The sequence below is a fragment of the Microcaecilia unicolor genome, chromosome 9 (assembly GCF_901765095.1).
Source record: "Microcaecilia unicolor chromosome 9, aMicUni1.1, whole genome shotgun sequence".
Lineage (NCBI taxonomy): Eukaryota > Metazoa > Chordata > Amphibia > Gymnophiona > Siphonopidae > Microcaecilia > Microcaecilia unicolor.
Genome location: NC_044039.1, coordinates 227,920,094 through 227,937,771, shown reverse-complemented (window position 1 = coordinate 227,937,771; position 17,678 = coordinate 227,920,094). Strand labels below are relative to the sequence as shown.

Below are 17,678 nucleotides of genomic sequence, written 5' to 3'. Positions count from 1 at the left end.
GTTGGGCCTGCCAGTTCGGCATGCTTCTTCAAGCCACATACCTGGCAGGTGTAAACAACAGTCTGGCCGACAGACTGAGCAGAGTCATGCAACCGCAAGAGTGGTCGCTTCATTCCAGAGTGGTACGCAAGATCTTCCGAGAGTGGGGCACTCCCTCGGTGGACCTTTTCGCCTCTCAGACCAACCACAAGCTGCCTCTGTTCTGTTCCAGACTCCAGGCACACTGCAGACTATCGTCGGATGCCTTTCTCCTCCATTGGGGGACTGGCCTCCTGTATGCTTATCCTCCCATACCTTTGGTGGGGAAGACCTTTCTGAAGCTCAAGCAAGACCACGGCACCATGATTCTGATAGCGCCTTTTTGGCCCCGTCAGATCTGGTTCCCTCTTCTTCTGTAGTTGTCCTCCGAAGAACCGTGGAGATTGGAGTGATTTCCGACTCTCATCTCGCAGAACGACGGAGCGCTGCTGCACCCCAACCTTCAGTCTCTGGCTCTCACGGCCTGGATGTTGAGGGCGTAGACTTCGCTTCGTTGGGTCTGTCTGAGGGTGTCTCCCGTGTCTTGCTTGTCTCTAGGAAGGATTCCACTAAAAAGAGTTACTTTTTCAAGTGGAGGAGGTTTGTCGTTTGGTGTGAGAGCAAGGCCCTAGAACCTCGTTTTTGCCCTGCACAGAACCTGCTTGAATACCTTCTGCACTTATCAGAGTCTGGCCTCAAGACCAACTCAGTAAGGAATCACCTTAGTGCGATTAGTGCTTACCATTCTCGTGTAGAGGGTAAAGCCATCTCTGGAGAGCCTTTAGTCGTTCGATTCATGAGAGGCTTGCTTTTGTCAAAGCCCCCTGTCAAACCTCCTGCAGTGTCATGGGATCTCAACGTCGTCCTCACCCAGCTGATGAAACCTCCTTTCGAGCCACTGAATTCATGCCATCTGAAGTACTTGACCTGGAAGGTCATTTTCTTGGTGGCAGTTACTTCAGCTCGTAGGGTCAATGAGCTCCAAGCCCTAGTAGCTCATGCTCCGTATACTAAATTTCATCACAACAGAGTAGTCCTCCGCACTCACCCTAAGTTCCTGCCAAAGGTGGTGTCGGAGTTCCATCTTAACCAGTCAATTGTCTTGCCAACATTCTTTCCCAGACCGCATACTCGCCCTGCTGAACATCAGTTGCACACATTGGACTGCAAAAGAGCATTGGCCTTCTACTTGGAGCGGACACAGCCCCACAGACAGTCCGCCCAATTGTTTGTTTCTTTCGACCCCAATAGGAAAGGGGTCGCTGTCGGGAAACGCACCATCTCCAATTGGCTAGCAGATTGCATTTCCTTCACTTACGCCCAGGCTGGGCTGACTTTTGAGGGTCATGTCACGGCTCATAGTGTCAGAGCCATGGCAGCGTCGGTGGCTCACTTGAAGTCAGCCACTATTGAAGAGATTTGCAAGGCTGCGACGTGGTCATCTGTCCACACATTCACATCACATTACTGCCTCCAGCAGAATCTGTTTGGGGTGTAAATCCAACTCCACCCTCCAGGACCCGAATTTATTCTGGTCAGGCTGCACTCTCAGTTAGTTGTTCTTCGTAGGTCAATTTCTGTTATACCCTCGCCGTTGCGAGGTTCAATTGACCTGGTTTCTTGTTTTGAGTGAGCCTGAGAGCTAGGGATACCCCAGTCGTGAGAACAAGCAGCCTGCTTGTCCTTGGAGAAAGCGAATGATACATACCTGTAGCAGGTGTTCTCCGAGGACAGCAGGCTGATTGTTCTCACCTACCCTCCCTCCTCCCCTTTGGAGTTGCGTTTCATAATTTTTGCTTGTCATTCAACTGAGCGGGAACGGTCGCGCACGGGCGGGAAGACGGCCGTGCATGCGCGGTGGGCGTGCCCTGCGTGCGGACCGCCCGCGAAGTTTTGTTCCGGTTGGTGGGGGCTGCCGTGGACGTCAACCCAGTCGTTAGAACAATCAGCCTGCTGTCCTCGGAGAACACCTGCTACAGGTATGTATCATTCGCTAACATCAGGGTAACATCCAATCCCCATTGTTAATATGTCCACTTTAAGAATATCTATTGTAAAAATGTCCATTGTAAAATGCTACTTTCGGTTTATATCTTCAATATGGCTTACAATCCAGTTATAAAGAGGTACTGTTTTTTTATCCTTAGAGGGCTCACAATCTTGCTTTTGTACCTGAGGCAATGGAATGTTAAATGACTTGCCCAGGGTCACAAGGAGCTGCAGTGGGAATTGATCCCAGGATGTTGGGATCAAAGCCCGCTGCACTAACCATTAAGCCACTCCTCCACTACTGTAAACATTCTCTCTAAGTATTGTAACCTGCACTGAACCCGCTGTGGGGATATTAGTGGTATATACATTGCCACTTGACCAAAGATAAAGCAGTATTCCTCCTATCACTAGATCTGACAGCCGCATTTGACCTTATCAGTCATGATCTTCTACTTAATCGGCTAACTGACATAGGACTCATTGACGTAGCTCAAAAATGATTCTTCATATCTTCACAATCGGACTAACACTGTAATTTGGCAAGGCACTCCATCTCAGACATACACTTTCTCATGCGAGTTGCCACATGGAGCTATACATAAGTACATAAGTATTGCCATACTGGGAAAGACCAAAGGTCCATCAAGCCCAGCATCCTACTTCCAAAAGTGGCCAATCCAGGTCACAAATACTTGGCAAGATCCCAAAAAAGTACAAAACATTTTATACTGCTTATCCCAGAAATAGTGGATCTTCCCCAAGTCTATTTAATAATGATCTATGGACTTTTCCTTTAGGAAGCCGTCCAAACCTTTTTAAAACTCTGCTAAGCCAACCGCCTTTACCACATTCTCTGGCAACGAATTCCAGAGTTTAATTACACGTTGAGTGAAGAAACATTTTCTCCGATTCGTTTTAAATTTACTACATTGTAGCTTCATCACATACCCCCTAGTCCTAGTATTTTTGGAAAGCGTAAACAGACGCTTCACATCTACTCGTTCCACTCCACTCATTATTTTATAGACCTCTGTCATATGTCCCCTCAGCCGCCTTTTCTCCAAGCTGAAGAGCCCTAGCTACTTAGCCTTTCCTCATAGGGAAGTCGTCCCATCCCCTTGCACCCACCCTCATTAATATTTTCATGTTGCCGCTGCTCATACAATAGTTAGACCTGACGTCTTATGTGCAGACGATATACAGTTTCTCACCATCACAGACTATAACTCCACTAGTGACATTCTGGCATTAAATACCAAATTAGATCTTATCTCTCACTGGCTGCAATCCAAAAAAATTGAAACTGAATCCAGACAAATCTCAAGGTGTCCTGTTTTCCTGGAAAGGTGACCACACACCTGTAATTCCCGTTAGTATTTCTAGATCCACTGTTACACTACAACCCACCATTAAAGTTTTGGGGGTTATTCTGGATCACAATCTAAACTTTAGGCCTCAAATTTTTGCACTTATCCATCCCTGCTTTTTTAAAATTACTCATGCTCTATTTTGTAAGACATATATTTTCAAAAGATGCATTTCAGGTACTAACGTATACTTTTGTCATCAGTAAGCTTGATTACTGCAGCACACTCCTACAAGGTATCGTCACTCAGACATGTGACAGTTATCGATAAGTTTGCCATATTTTGAACTATTACCAATTCCCGAAAATATGACCACATGACCCCACTTCCACGCCAAGAACACTGGCTACTGGTCGCTCACCGGATTACGTTTAAAATGTTGGTACTCACTCATATAAAATTCATAGCTCTGGACAGCCACTATACCTCTCACGATTTCTGACACCATATTCTCCTCCACAATGTCTCCGATCATCCTTGCAACACATCTTAGTGGTTCTTTCCTTTCACTTCATGAGACCTGACAGCATCCACTCTTGAACTTTTAGTGTCACAGTGCCTATCTTTATTGAATTCTCTAACCCTTTTTTCTGAGATCAGAATCCCCTCACTCCTATTTAAATCGACTCTGAAAACATTTTTATTCCATCGTTCTTCCCTACAAAAAAGAATCCTGCTCCTGCCAGAGAGGTGGAGGGACGGATAAAGTGTCATCACAAATTATCCTGGATGTACTCCCTCATAGCTTTGGGTTCCGGAATAAAGAGCGCATAGACCTTGCCCTTGGATGACACCTTACCCAATAAGAAGTCAATAGGGCAGTCATATTCTTGATGAGGTGGTAGGGTCTCAACTTGCTTCTTGCAAAACGCATCCACTGCGGGAAGACCTGGGAGTAGACATGGCTCAGCTTTAGCCAGAGGTAGCTGAGGGTGCACTGGAGTGAGGCAGGAATGAAAGCAGGTCGGACCCCAACTAAAATGTCCCCAGTTCACCAGTCGACATGGTGTTCATGTTTTTGTAATCAGGGAAGTTTTAGAACGATCTGACTGACTGACATAGGGAGTATGTAGAACTCTATGACTTCTTGGTGCAAAGGGCCCACTTGGAAAGAGATGGGGCTAATTATCATTGCCAGGTGTCCAGGCAGATTGACGAGATACAAAGCAGTCTCCGAAGAGGATTTACAGGATCCCATGTTGATGTATCAGTTGCTTGTCCACAAGATTCCCAGCAGCCCCTGAGTCAAGGAAGGCCTGAACCAGGATTCATTTGTTTCCCCCACCAGAGGGTGACTGGTAGAGTGATGAGGGGAGGTTGACATAGTTCGAGGTGGGCCTAGGGGTGCCTTCCCAACCAATCCTAGGCCTTGGAGTTTCATGGATTTTTGGGACATCTAGTGGCATAATGTCCTGAGTCTGCACAATATATGCAGAAGTCTTGTGCTCTGCGACATCACTTTTCCTCCTTGTAGAGTCAAGAATGCCCCACGTGCATTGAAACCTCCAACAGGGTAGCCACAGTGGGGGAGCCTTTGGTATTGGTGTCTGAACCTAGGGTGCCAAACCTATGGGCTGGCCCCTATTGCCTGGTTCCTTGGCCCTCTCCTGGAAATGGACATCAATCCCAATGCAGAGGGATATGAGGTCATTCAGATTGGATGGCAGGTACAGTCCTGCAAGCTCATCCTTAATACACCCAGCAAGACCCTGCCAAAACACTACCACTGGGCTTTTTAGCTGCACCGAAGTTCCGAAACCAGACTCTGGAACCACACGGCATACTGGCCCATGGTCTATGCTCCTTGTTCAAGGCACAATAGCTCGGAGGCTACTGAGGAGGAGCGCCCTAGCTCATCAAACACCTGTCGGAAACGGTGATAAAGTCCTCTAGGCTGGACATAATCAGGTGATCCTGCTCCAACAGAGGGGAACACCTAGGCCAGTGCCTGCCCAGAAAGGAGAGAGATGATGAAGATGACCTTGATGCAGTCAGTTGGAAAGCTGGCAGGCTGCAGTTTGAAGTTCATCAAACACTGATTAATGAAACTCTGGCAGGCCTTGGGATCTCCATCAAAGTGCGGCTGCGCCACAGCTCAAGGCTGGGGCACTGATGGAGTCGGAGATGGAGCCACTGCGGCGGACCCTGGAGGATTCAGCACCACTGGGGCTGTAGGACACATTGCTGTCAGCTGCGCATATACCCCCTGAAGGTTTCTCATTAGTTGTAACTGAGCCTGCTGTTGTTGGACCACAAAACATAACCATCATGTATATAGTACACTAAGGACTCCACTTATAGTAAGCAAACGAATATCATGACATACCTAAACAGAGGCTGGCTGGTCACCAAATGCTTCTAAGAATAACAATGTTTTAAGCTCCCTCCGAAATTGAACTATGACCTTCAAAGGCTTTATATACATAGGCAACTCGTTCCACAATTTTGGCCCCTCATGTGTAAAAGAAGACCTGCAATATTCATCTAGTTTGTTAAGCTGAAAAGATGGCATTTCCAAAAGGTTAGCGTTAGAAGATCTCAAAGCTTGTCACGGTTGTGCCCAGGTTCCTTGCTTACAGACACCTCGGCTCCCGGTGGTTAAACCTGGCGGGTGCTGGGAACCGATGGCTTACCGTTTCCCATGTTCCAGAAGAAATGCTGGTCCGGTCCGGATCATTTATGCACATGACGTCACAATCTACATCCCATTCAAACAAGATCTAATTGAAATCACCAACGAGATCAACCAAAGCCTCCAAATAATGCACACCTGGGCAGATGCATTCCAACTAAAACTTAACGCAGAAAAAACACAATGTCTTGTACTCACCTCACAACATAACACAAAAAACTTCAACGCCATAACCACACCATACTGTTCTCTTCCGGTCTCACAAAACTTGAAAATTCTCGGAGTCACCATTGACCGAAACCTCATTCTTGATACCCTTGTGAAAAACACGACGAAAAAGATGTTCTATACCATGTGGAAACTTAAAAGAGTAAAACCTTTCTTCCCAAGATACATCTTCCGTACCCTGGTACAGTCAATGGTAATAAGCCATCTGGACTACAGCAATGCACTATACGCCAGATGCAAAGAACAGACAATCAAAAAAACTTCAAACTGCCCAGAATACAACCGCCAGACTCGTATTTGGAAAAGCCAAATATGAAAGCGCAAAACCACTAAGAGAGAAACTTCACTGGCTTCCACTGAAGGAACGTATTGCGTTCAAGATCTGCACGTTGGTACACAAAATTATTCATGCAGATGCCTCAATCTACATGCTAAACCTCGTAGACCTACCTCCCAGAAACGCCACAAGATCATCCCATAAATTTCTCAACCTGCACTACCCCAGCTGCAAAGGACTTAAATACAAGATGATGCATGCCACTACCTTCTTTTACAAGAGCACGCAGATATGAAATGCATTACCTACAGACCTGAAAGCAATCAAAGAAATATCTATCTTTCGGAAATCTCAGAAAACATTCTTCTTCAACAAGGCCTACAATGAGAACTTATAACCTCACTAAGTCCACTCAACTATGAGCGCACACCTTCTATATTACCCTAACAACTCTCTTACCTCTTCCCTCACCCCTTCCTAAGCGTTACACATTACTAATTGTATCTGATATCCTGTTATGACAATGTTATCAAATCTATGTAAGCCACATTGAGCCTGCAAATAGGTGGGGGAATGTGGGATACAAATGCAATAAATAATAATAATAATAATCTTCCAGCCTTCCAGAGTGTTTTGGGAGTTTTTTGGAACCAAGCAGTACCCGTACTTAGTGAACTCCCTTGTAGGTTGCCTTTATTAACCACCTGGGTAGGTCTGTAGTTTGCCTTGCAACAGAGGTCCTCAGAGGTGTTTCCTTTGGTGAGAGTTGTTGCAGTGCGTCTGTGTTATTTTTTTTCCTTTTGTGTCTTTGACCCTGCTGGTCTCCTGGATTATTTTCCTGCCTGCTGCCTGCCCAGACCCGGCTTGTTCCTGGACTATTCTTCTGCCTGCTGCCTGCCCAGACCCGGCTTGTTGTTGGATTATTCTCCTGCCTGCTGCCTGCCCAGACCCGGCTTGTTTCTGGACTATTCGTCTGCCTGCTGCCTACTTGGGACCCCAGCGTGTTTCTAGTGTGACCTGCTGTATGTCAGACGGCTGCTGTGTCCTGCAGTTCCGCCTTCCTGTCCTGTCCGGTAAATCCTGCCGGCCGCTTGCAGCCAGGAGCTCAACTGGTGAAGGGTGGCTAAGTGTAGGTGAAGTCTTGCTCCAGTCCACTGTGTTCCAGTTCCGTTTTGCCTTGTCTTGTGTTTGGGTGATTCTCCTGCCGCTGCCACCTCTCGGCAGTGGTCCAAGGGCTCACTATCCAGAGGTTCGCTGGGAAACCTGACAAAGCTCTTGCAGGAAGGAAGATGATAGAACAGGAGGAACCAGATTATTTCACACTTTGAAAACTAATAATCTCACCTTCATCACATGGAAACAGTCACAAAGGAATTACAAAAATGCCATTAAACAAGCCAAAAGATCCTACTGCACGCCACAAATTACAACCAGCGGCACAGACATAAAAAACCTTCTAAACACCAATCCTCACCTACAAACTGCCCATCTGCTGACCAGCTGGCCAAACACTTCAAGGACAAAATTATCAATCTCTGTAACATGATTCCACAAGACTGCAACAACATTGAAACCTTTCTCGATGAACTGGACCCCACCATGGAAGAAATTCCAGCTGACCGCTCATGGACGAATTTTGCCCACATCACCATCGAAGAAGTTTCTGTGACGATCTCCAAACTCTCCAGATCCAAATGCCATCTTGACCCCTGTCCCAACTACTTAATGAAAGATGTCTCTGTACGCTTTATTACAGATCTCATTTCCCACCTCAACTTCTTGCTCCAACAAGGCTCCTTCCCTACTGATCATGGCAACATACTACTTACACCAATACCCCAAAACACTAAGAAATCAATGAGTGATATTTCCAACTACCGCCCTGTCACCTCCATCCCCTTACTAATCAAACATATGGAAAACAGGGTAACCTCTCAAATCAATGACTACATAAATAAATTCTCCATTCTACATGAGTCGCAATCAGGATTCCGTCCTGCCCACAGCACAGAAACTGTGCTACTCACTTTAACATCTATATTCAAAAAAGAAATTTCATTAGGAAATAACATTCTTCTTCTTCTTCAATTCAACCTGTCCAGTGCATTTGACATGGTAAATCATCACATTCTAACACAACTTCTGGATAAAGTAGGTATTGGCAGAAATATCATCAAATGGGTAAAAGGCTTTATTACAACAAGATCCTACCAAGTTAAATCAACTTCAACAATCTCATCTCCTTGGTCATCAGTTTGTGGTGTACCACAGGGATCTCCTCTATCTCTGATCCTCTTCAATCTTATGATGATCCCCCTGGCTAAATCCCTTTCTAGACACAGTCTCAACCCTTTCATCTACGCTGATGACGTCACCATATTCATCCCCTTTAAATCCAATTTATCAGAAATCTCCGACAAAATAACTACTGGCATGAACATCATAACCTCTTGGGCCAACGCCTTTATGATGAAACTGAACAAAGAGAAAACACAATGCCTAATCCTCTCATCCCAACACTCTTCACCCCTCCCAACTACTCTTAGTACCCCTGACGTCACCATCTCCATATCCAACAACCTGAAAATTCTTGGAGTGACACTAGACAAGCATCTATCACTTGAAACTTGCGCAAAATCACTACGAAGAAAATGTTCAACATGATGTGGATACTGAAACGTGTTAAACCTTATCGCCCCCTGAAAACATTCCGCAACTTGGTACAGCCACCATACTTACTCATGTGGACTGCTGCAACAGCATTTTCATAGGCTGTAAGGCCCAAATCATGAAAAATCTTCAGACTGCCCAAAACACGGCATCCAGACTCATTTTTGGCAAATCACGATTTGAGAGTGCATCACCCCTTCGTGAAAAGCTTCATTGGCTCCCTATTAGAGAACGATTAAACTTCAAGGTCCACACACTGATTCATAAGATCATCCACGGAGAATCTCCGAACTACATGACTGTCTTGATCGACCTACCCACCAGAAACATGTTGGAATCCTCTCGAAATTACCTCAACCTGCACTACCCTAATTGCAAAGGACTCAAGTATAAAACCTCGTATGATTCCAGCTTCTCATTCAAAGGCAGTCAACTCTGGAATGCCCTTCCCAGATCCATTCGTTCTATTAAAGACTACCTGCCCTTCAGAAAATCGCTGAAGACCCATCTATTCAAGGAAGCTTATCCAAACGCCATGACATAACCCTACGAACCCACCTATTCATCACCAGTTCCTGTGACAACGGCAGTGACTCAGAGCATGCCTTCTCCAATTTTTCCTTTGCTTATCCTGACCCTATCCTTGATTCTCCGAGGACAAGCAGGCTGCTTGTTCTCACTGATGGGTTACGTCCACGGCAGCCCCCTCCAATCGGAAACTTCACTAGCAAAGGCCTTTGCTAGTCCTCGCACGCCAATGCGCACCGTGCATGCGCGGCCTTCTTCCCGCCCGAACCGGCTCGTGTTCGTCAGTCTTCTTTTGTCCACGCTCGGGACGGTCGTGTTTTGCCGCTGTTTTTCTTGCCCCTCAAGTTGACCTCGCGCATCTTCGCGATTTTCGCTTAAAAAAAAAAAAAAGAGACCGATCCGGTCTTTCCCCTTTCCCATGTTTCCAGCTTTTTCCCCGTGTAAGTTTCCTTTCGCTTCGGGACCGGCCTATTTGGCCTTGGTACGGGTTTTTTCTCCCTTCTTTTTGGTGCCTTTCGTCATCATCGCGAATTTTGATTTCGCCGGCGTGATTTTTCCGCCCATGTCATTGAAGTCTTCCAGCGGCTTCAAGAAGTGCACCCAGTGCGCCCGGGTAATCTCACTCACTGATAGGCACGCTTCGTGTCTTCAGTGTCTGGGGGCTGGGCACCGCCCGCAGGCCTGCAGTCTCTGTGCTCTTTTGAAAAAGAGGACTCAGGCAGTGAGATTGGCCCAGTGGAACGCGTTGTTCTTGGGTTCTTCGACGACAACAGCACGGGACGCATCGAGTGCATCGATGTCGACAGCATCGAAGTCTTTGACCTCGGCATCGACTGCATCGAGGCTTCTACCTCCTGCATCGTCGGTACCGAGACATCGAAAGGCTGCGTCGACGTTGGTGGTACCGGGACCTCCGCTATTGCTGATGTCGTTGGACGGTGGTGCTTCGTCTGGAGTGCAGGTGAGGGCTGTCCATTCCCCTGCTGGTGGCGGTGAGCCTTCGGGTGGGTCTCCCCCTGCCCTGAGGGCTCCTGCAGTACAGCCCCCCTGAGATCGACCTTCTTCGGCCTCGGCCCCGAGGAAGCGACGGTTGGATTCTACGTCCTCCTCGTCGGTACCGGGAAGCTCCGGTGATATGCTTCGCTTGAAGAAGTCAAAGAAACATAGTCACCGGTCTCCTTCCCGTCTCGGTACCGAGAGCTCTGGGTCGCCGAGGCAGTCAGCACCCAGTAAGCATCGGCACCAGGAGGATCACTCGCCCTCTGTTCAGGAGGTGTCGATGCGCTCCCCCTTGGACAGCCCAGAACCGCCTCCATGCCCGGAACAGACTCTGACCTCGACACCTGCATCGGCTTCTCAGTCTTTCTCCACAGCCGCTCTGCACAAGAGTCTCCGGGCCGTTCTTCCAGAAATTCTGGGAGAGCTGTTGCGCCCTTCTCAGGTACTGTCGAGTGAGGCGACGGCTGGCCCCTTGCTCGAGGTGAGGTCTCCGGTGACGATACCGCTTGCGGTACCGGCTACGACCGCCTCCCAGGCAGACTCCCTGTCGGCGGAGGGAGCTTCGCCGGTGCTGGCGAGGGAGTCCACCTCTCGACGCTCCTACCGTGGCCATGTTTCCACGGAGTCGAGTCGGGCACGACTTCAGATGCAGGTTCGTGAACTTGTGTCTGATACCGATGGTGAGGCCTCGTGGGAGGAGGAGGAGGACATCAGATATTTCTCTGATGAGGAGTCTGATGGCCTTCCTTCTGATCCCACTCCCTCCCCTGAAAGGCAGCTTTCTCCTCCCGAGAGTCTGTCTTTCGCGGCCTTTGTCCGGGAGATGTCTACGGCCATCCCCTTCCCGGTGGTTGTGGAGGATGAGCCCAGGGCTGAAATGTTTGAGCTCTTGGACTATCCTTCTCCACCTAAGGAAGCGTCCACAGTACCCATGCATCATGTCCTAAAAAAGACATTGCTGGCGAACTGGACCAAGCCTCTAACTAATCCCCACATTCCCAAAAAGATCGAATCCCAGTATTGGATCCATGGGGACCCAGAGCTAATGCGCATTCAGTTGCCTCACGACTCTGGTGTGGTGGATCTGGCCCTAAAGAAGGCTAAGAGTTCTAGAGAGCATGCTTCGGCGCCCCCGGGCAAAGACTCCAGAACCTTAGACTCCTTTGGGAGGAAGGCCTATCATTCCTCTATGCTCGTGGCCAAGATTCAGTCCTACCAGCTCTATACAAGCATCCATATGCGGAACAATGTGCGGCAGTTGGCGGGCTTGGTGGACAAGCTCCCTCCTGAGCAAGCTAAGCCGTTTCAGGAGGTGGTCAGGCAGCTGAAGGCGTGCAGAAAATTCCTGGCCAGAGGGGTATATGATACCTTTGATGTTGCGTCCAGGGCCGATGCTCAAGGTGTGGTGATTCGCAGACTCTCAAGGCTGCGTGCCTCCGACCTGGAGAATAGGATCCAGCAGCGGATTGCGGACTCCCCTTGCCGAGCGGACAACATTTTTGGAGAAAAGGTTGAACAGGTGGTAGAACAGCTCCACCAGCAGGATAACGCTTTCGACAAATTCTCCCGCCGGCAGCCTATAGCATCTACCTCCTCAGGTAGACGTTTTTATGGGGGAAGGAGGGCTGTTCCCTACTCTTCTGGTAAGCGTAGGTACAATCCTCCTTCTCGACAGCCTGCGGCCCAGGCTAAGCCCCAGCGCGCTCGCTCTCGTCAGCAGCGTGCGCCTCAGCAAGGCCCCACGGCTCCCCTGCAAAAGCAGGGGACGAGCTTTTGACTGGCTCCAGCAGAGCATAGCCGACGTCAACGTGTCCGTGCCGGGCGATCTGCCGGTCGGGGGGGGAGGTTGAAAGTTTTTCACCAAAGGTGGCCTCTTATAACCTCCGACTGTTGGGTTCTTCAAATAGTTCGGCAAGGATACACCCTCAATTTAGCCTCGAAGCCTCCAAATTGCCCACCGGGAGCTCAGTCCTACAGCTTCCAGCACAAGCAGGTACTTGCAGAGGAACTCTCCGCCCTTCTCAGCGCCAATGCGGTCGAGCCCGTGCCATCCGGGCAAGAAGGGCTGGGATTCTATTCCAGGTACTTCCTTGTGGAAAAGAAAACAGGGGGGATGCGTCCCATCCTACACCTAAGGGCCCTGAACAAGTATCTGGTCAAGGAAAAGTTCAGGATGCTTTCCCTGGGCACCCTTCTTCCCATAATTCAGGAAAACGATTGGCTATGCTCTCTGGACTTGAAGGACGCCTACACGCACATCCCAATATTGCCAGCTCACAGGCAGTATCTGTGATTTCAGCTGGGCACACGTCACTTCCAGTACTGTGTGCTACCCTTTAGGCTCGCCTCTGCGCCCAGGGTGTTCACGAAGTACCTGGCTGTAGTAGCAGCAGCGCTTCGCAGGCTGGGAGTGCACGTGTTCCCTTATCTCGACGATTGGCTGGTGAAGAGCACTTCCGAGGCAGGAGCTCTACAGTCCATGCAGGCGACTATTCGACTCCTGGAGCTACTGGGGTTTATGATAACTTACCCAAAGTCCCATCTTCTCCCAGTACAGAGACTCGAATTCATAGGAGCTCTGCTGGATTCTTCGGCCCCTTTGCCCCTTCTATTAATTCTATCTTATGGGGTTTTGCATTTACGGCTAGTCCATATGGTGAATCACTTGTACTCCAAATATGTTGTGGTAATTCTTCCATAAGCCTTACTTTATTTTCATTATTCAACTGTTGAACCATGGTGAGCAAACTTGGTATTTCTTTATTTCCAAAATCTAAACACAATCCTAATTGAGACAATTAGTCTCTACCACACAAATTTACTGGGCAATCAGGTGCCACTAAGAAGGGTACCACAGCCTCCCTTGAACCGTGCGGTTGGCATTCCAAGCGCACCAGAGTGGGTTCTGTTAGCCTTTTTCTTTGTTCTAGCCCCGTAAATCCCACTGTTGTTCTATACTGATTTGAAAGTTTAACTCCCTGTGGTTTTGCACACAACACAGAGGTACTCGCCCCTGTATCTATCAAAAATCTCACAGGAGTTCCATATTTTCCAATTGTCAATGTAATAAAGGGTTCCCTTGTGTCTAACCTGAAAATCATTCCCTCCTCCTGACACTGGTCTGCTTCCAGTCAATAGCATTGGTCTGGAATATTCTGCCAAGTTGGAAAGGCATTTACAGTACCCTGTCTCTGTACTGCAGCTCCTGGTCCCTGTGATTGCGTCGCTGGCCGCTGTATTGCAGTCTGCGGGGCACTCGCAGGTATCCCTACTACTTGTGGCATTAATCCTTGCTGCGTCTGCATTTGTACTTGGGGCATTCCTGCATTCTGATAACATTCTGAAGCATAGTGACCAAATTGATTACAGCCCCAACATTGTACATGCGCCCTTCTATTAGGTGATGGTCCTGATCCTTGCATCCCTCGACCTCTACCCCTGCTTCTAACCATGCCTCGTCCCCTTGGTTGGTACGGCCGGCTATATCCCGGTTGTACATAGTAAATGACCTGTGGAGGTGAGGCAGAGGGTATCACCATTGTTTCCTGTTTTTTGTTTTTATCCTGTTCCTTGTTTTCCAAATCCTTTAACTGCATAGTCATTAACTTAGAAGTTAATTTTGCCTGTTCTTTCTGAGGGGTTTCTATCATTTTCCGATGCACATTGCTAAAATGCATCAAAGTCTGTCTTATTTCTGGCCATGGTTTTGAAGACAGAGCAATAACAGCATCCAAATTTTTACGCATATTACCAGGCAAGGTAGACATAAAAAGATGCAAAAACACGGCAACATTATGAGCTACATCCGCATCCTGTCCTGTCTGTGCTTTATACAAGGTCAAACACTGCGTTAAGTGGGCTGCAAAATCAGTCTTTGGATCCCACTTACTACCGGTAATGGCTGAAAAATCAATTGGGGTTGGGTACATAATATGCAACGCTGCAGAAAGCTGCGCCTTAATTTGTCCCGCGTAGATATCCCCGTCGGCCGTATATGACGGCAGGCGCGGATATCCACATTGTACTGCCAATTGAGAAATATTAATGCCCGAGGCTGCACACAAAGCTTTAAAATCACCTATAGTCAATAGAGTGCCTGCTGTAACCTGTTCTATCCCTTCTAACCACATGCGGGCTCCTTTCACAACACTAGGAATTTTGGAAATCAACATTGTAACATCTACAGGAGTATATGGTTTATAATGCTGCATGCGGTTTCCTCCTGCATCTATTCGTGTCATGACTGGGAAGGCTGATTGACTACATGCCCCCTCCATCAGCCCTTCCTTTCCTTTTTCCAATTTAGATGAGGAATGTAAGGAATGGGCAGCGTCCTCAGCCTCCATTTTGGCCAGAATCTTAAACCAATTATCCCAGTATTCTAAGCCTTCCCTTACGAAGGAATCTTTTCCTAAACCTGAACCATGGCGCAGTACTGCTGAGGCAAGGACTTCAATATCCTGTAATGTTCCAGGACCTCCCTGGTGGCATGGCATTTCAATACGGCGCGAATCAAAAAAATGTTTTGTTGCCCCCCACCAGTCCTCACCATATTTAGTGCAGCCTGTGTCAGCCATTTCTTTCTTAACATTCTCTTTCCGGAAGATGACAGGAACAGATTTATCTGTTACTTTGTCAACCTTACCAGGGAGTATGTCCCCTTCTGGAGAGCATACCCGAATTTTACCCTCAATTTGGAACTGCGTTGCCAAATCATATTGTTCTGATGTAATTAGAGTTTTCAAATCCGGATAAGTGCCTGATTCTGCACTAGATTTTCCTTTTTCTTTCTGTCTCACCCGTTTTTTTTCCTTTTTCTGTTCCCAAGTCCCCACATCACTGTCCTCATTATCCCCTCCCTTTTCACTTTCTGAATCACTGGGGGGGTCATCAAGAGCCGAATACCCAGCGCATGGCACAGGGCGCTTTGACTTTGATTCCTTCATTTTATCAGTCGCCCTTATGGGGCACAACGTGTCCCTGCTAGATTCATATGACGGGGGATTATTTCTTTCTGCCTCTTTTTGTATCCTATCTACATCAGCATGAAAAAGATCTGCTGCTAAAGAAAATAAATTCCAAATTGTAAGATGCTTCTCTAAGCTTTTCTTCTGCCTAGTTTTATTTTTATTTTCTTGTAAGTAGCTCAGGAGAGATAATAATTTTGGACGATCAAACGATCCATCCTGAGACCAGCTCAAAACAGAATCTTTTGCATCATATTTGACCCATTTGTCATGTATTTTTTCAATCTGTTTTTTTTCTAATGGGAATAATTCTATGACATGCTGCAAAGGGGAGCATTTTTTTGAACTATCTAAATCTAAATACATAGCATATACAGGAGGCTTTTCTTTCTTATCTGCCCCTTTCCCTTTCATTTTATTCTGACTATTACAATTTCTCCTATAGAGCCACAACCTACAAAAATATACTAATGCACTTAAACAAAGAAAATATACAAAAAAGAAAACTACAAAGCTAAACAAATATACCAGTAATAAGGCCACAGTGTAAGCTTACTCACGCGTCTTCTTATTTCTCTTTTTAGCAAGCCCAGGAGTTGTCACCTGTATGTCCACTTCAGTAGTTTGATCAATCCCACATCAGTGGAGCACAGAAATCATCAGGTTTAAACAACGCTTGCTTTGCTTTCAATCCTGTAAAAAACTTCATTAACAACAAACACTTAATTTATCCTTCGTCTCGCCTTCTCTTTTCCATGTGCGGCCTACTCCTGGCTGGCTCGCCACTTGAAGAGACGGCTAGACGAATTTCATATTTAATATAAACAGTTTATTTACAATTGTTCTGAATAGCTCAATGGGCTATTGCAGGAAGCATTTCTTGATAAGCAATATACAAGCCAGAATGAATGAGTAAAACAAAGCAATGTAAAGCAACGAAATCAGAATGCTATATACAGAGAAAGAAAAATTCAAAATGCTTGCTACCTCTTTGTTCCAATCTGTTTTTATATCGTTCTTCTTTGGCATCTGACCAATTCTCTCATACAACATTCCTGTGCAAGTCTCTGAATACCACAAACTGTTAATCATGTGCAGAACATCTGCTTTCACTTACTACTCCCCCTTATTGCCCACAGACTTTCTGGAGCCTGCCTTTGGCTAATGTTTAATGTCCGTCAAATTTCTCATGCCTCAGGAGATTTGGTTTAGTGTTAAAACAGCTTGTTGTAATCATGGAGCTTTCCACCCCATCTTTCATGCTTTTATTCAACAAATCTTTCATACTTTTGTTCAACAGTGCTGAATGCAGAGATGAACAGTAATGGAAAGAATTACATTGTCGTTTGTTGGAGAAACCTTCGATAACGGACAGTTTTTATTGCAGAATTTTAAAAATGGGGAGTCTGGATATGGAATCAGTATTAGGGCTAGGTATGAAAGTATAAAGCCTTATAAACCAAGATGCAAATTATGAACAGTCTGGAAGGATATCTTAAGCCAATGGTGTTGAATGAGCAAAAGAGGTGATTATAGTCAAATTTATCAGCATGGAGGAGGAGTCAAACTTCTGATATAATTATCGGAAGAGTTATACTGGTGGAACAAGATGGAAGGTGAAAGACTGCTCTGAAACAGTAACATATTGAAGAATTACAGTTTGTGCTGTTTGAAGTATTTGTGTAATACTTGCATAATCCCACCAATATGAGTTATTAAATTAGATATGAGGGAGAAGCACTAGGAAATTGAATGTGCTCACATAGGACAATAATAAAGATCGATGCTGGTATGTATGAATATGAGTGTGGGATTAATGTTACGTGAACCTGATATTTTTATAAACAATTTTTGTGTTTTATAATTTTCAATAAAGGAGATATAGTTTAATAGATAATAATTTGGTAGTTACTTGGTATGAAATGAATATTCTTAGGAGATATCCTGGTGTGTATCTCTCCAGGATTGCAGTTTGGCACCCGTGGTCTTGAGCAGTCATG

The 17,678-nt window shown here is 46.5% G+C and overlaps 1 protein-coding gene across 1 annotated transcript in view; it reads left to right on the top strand.

Annotated features, from left to right (window-relative positions):
* Nucleotides 1-17,678, top strand: part of ZNF410 (zinc finger protein 410) — a 225,783-nt gene that overhangs the window by 98,853 nt on the left and 109,252 nt on the right. The window lies entirely within an intron of this gene.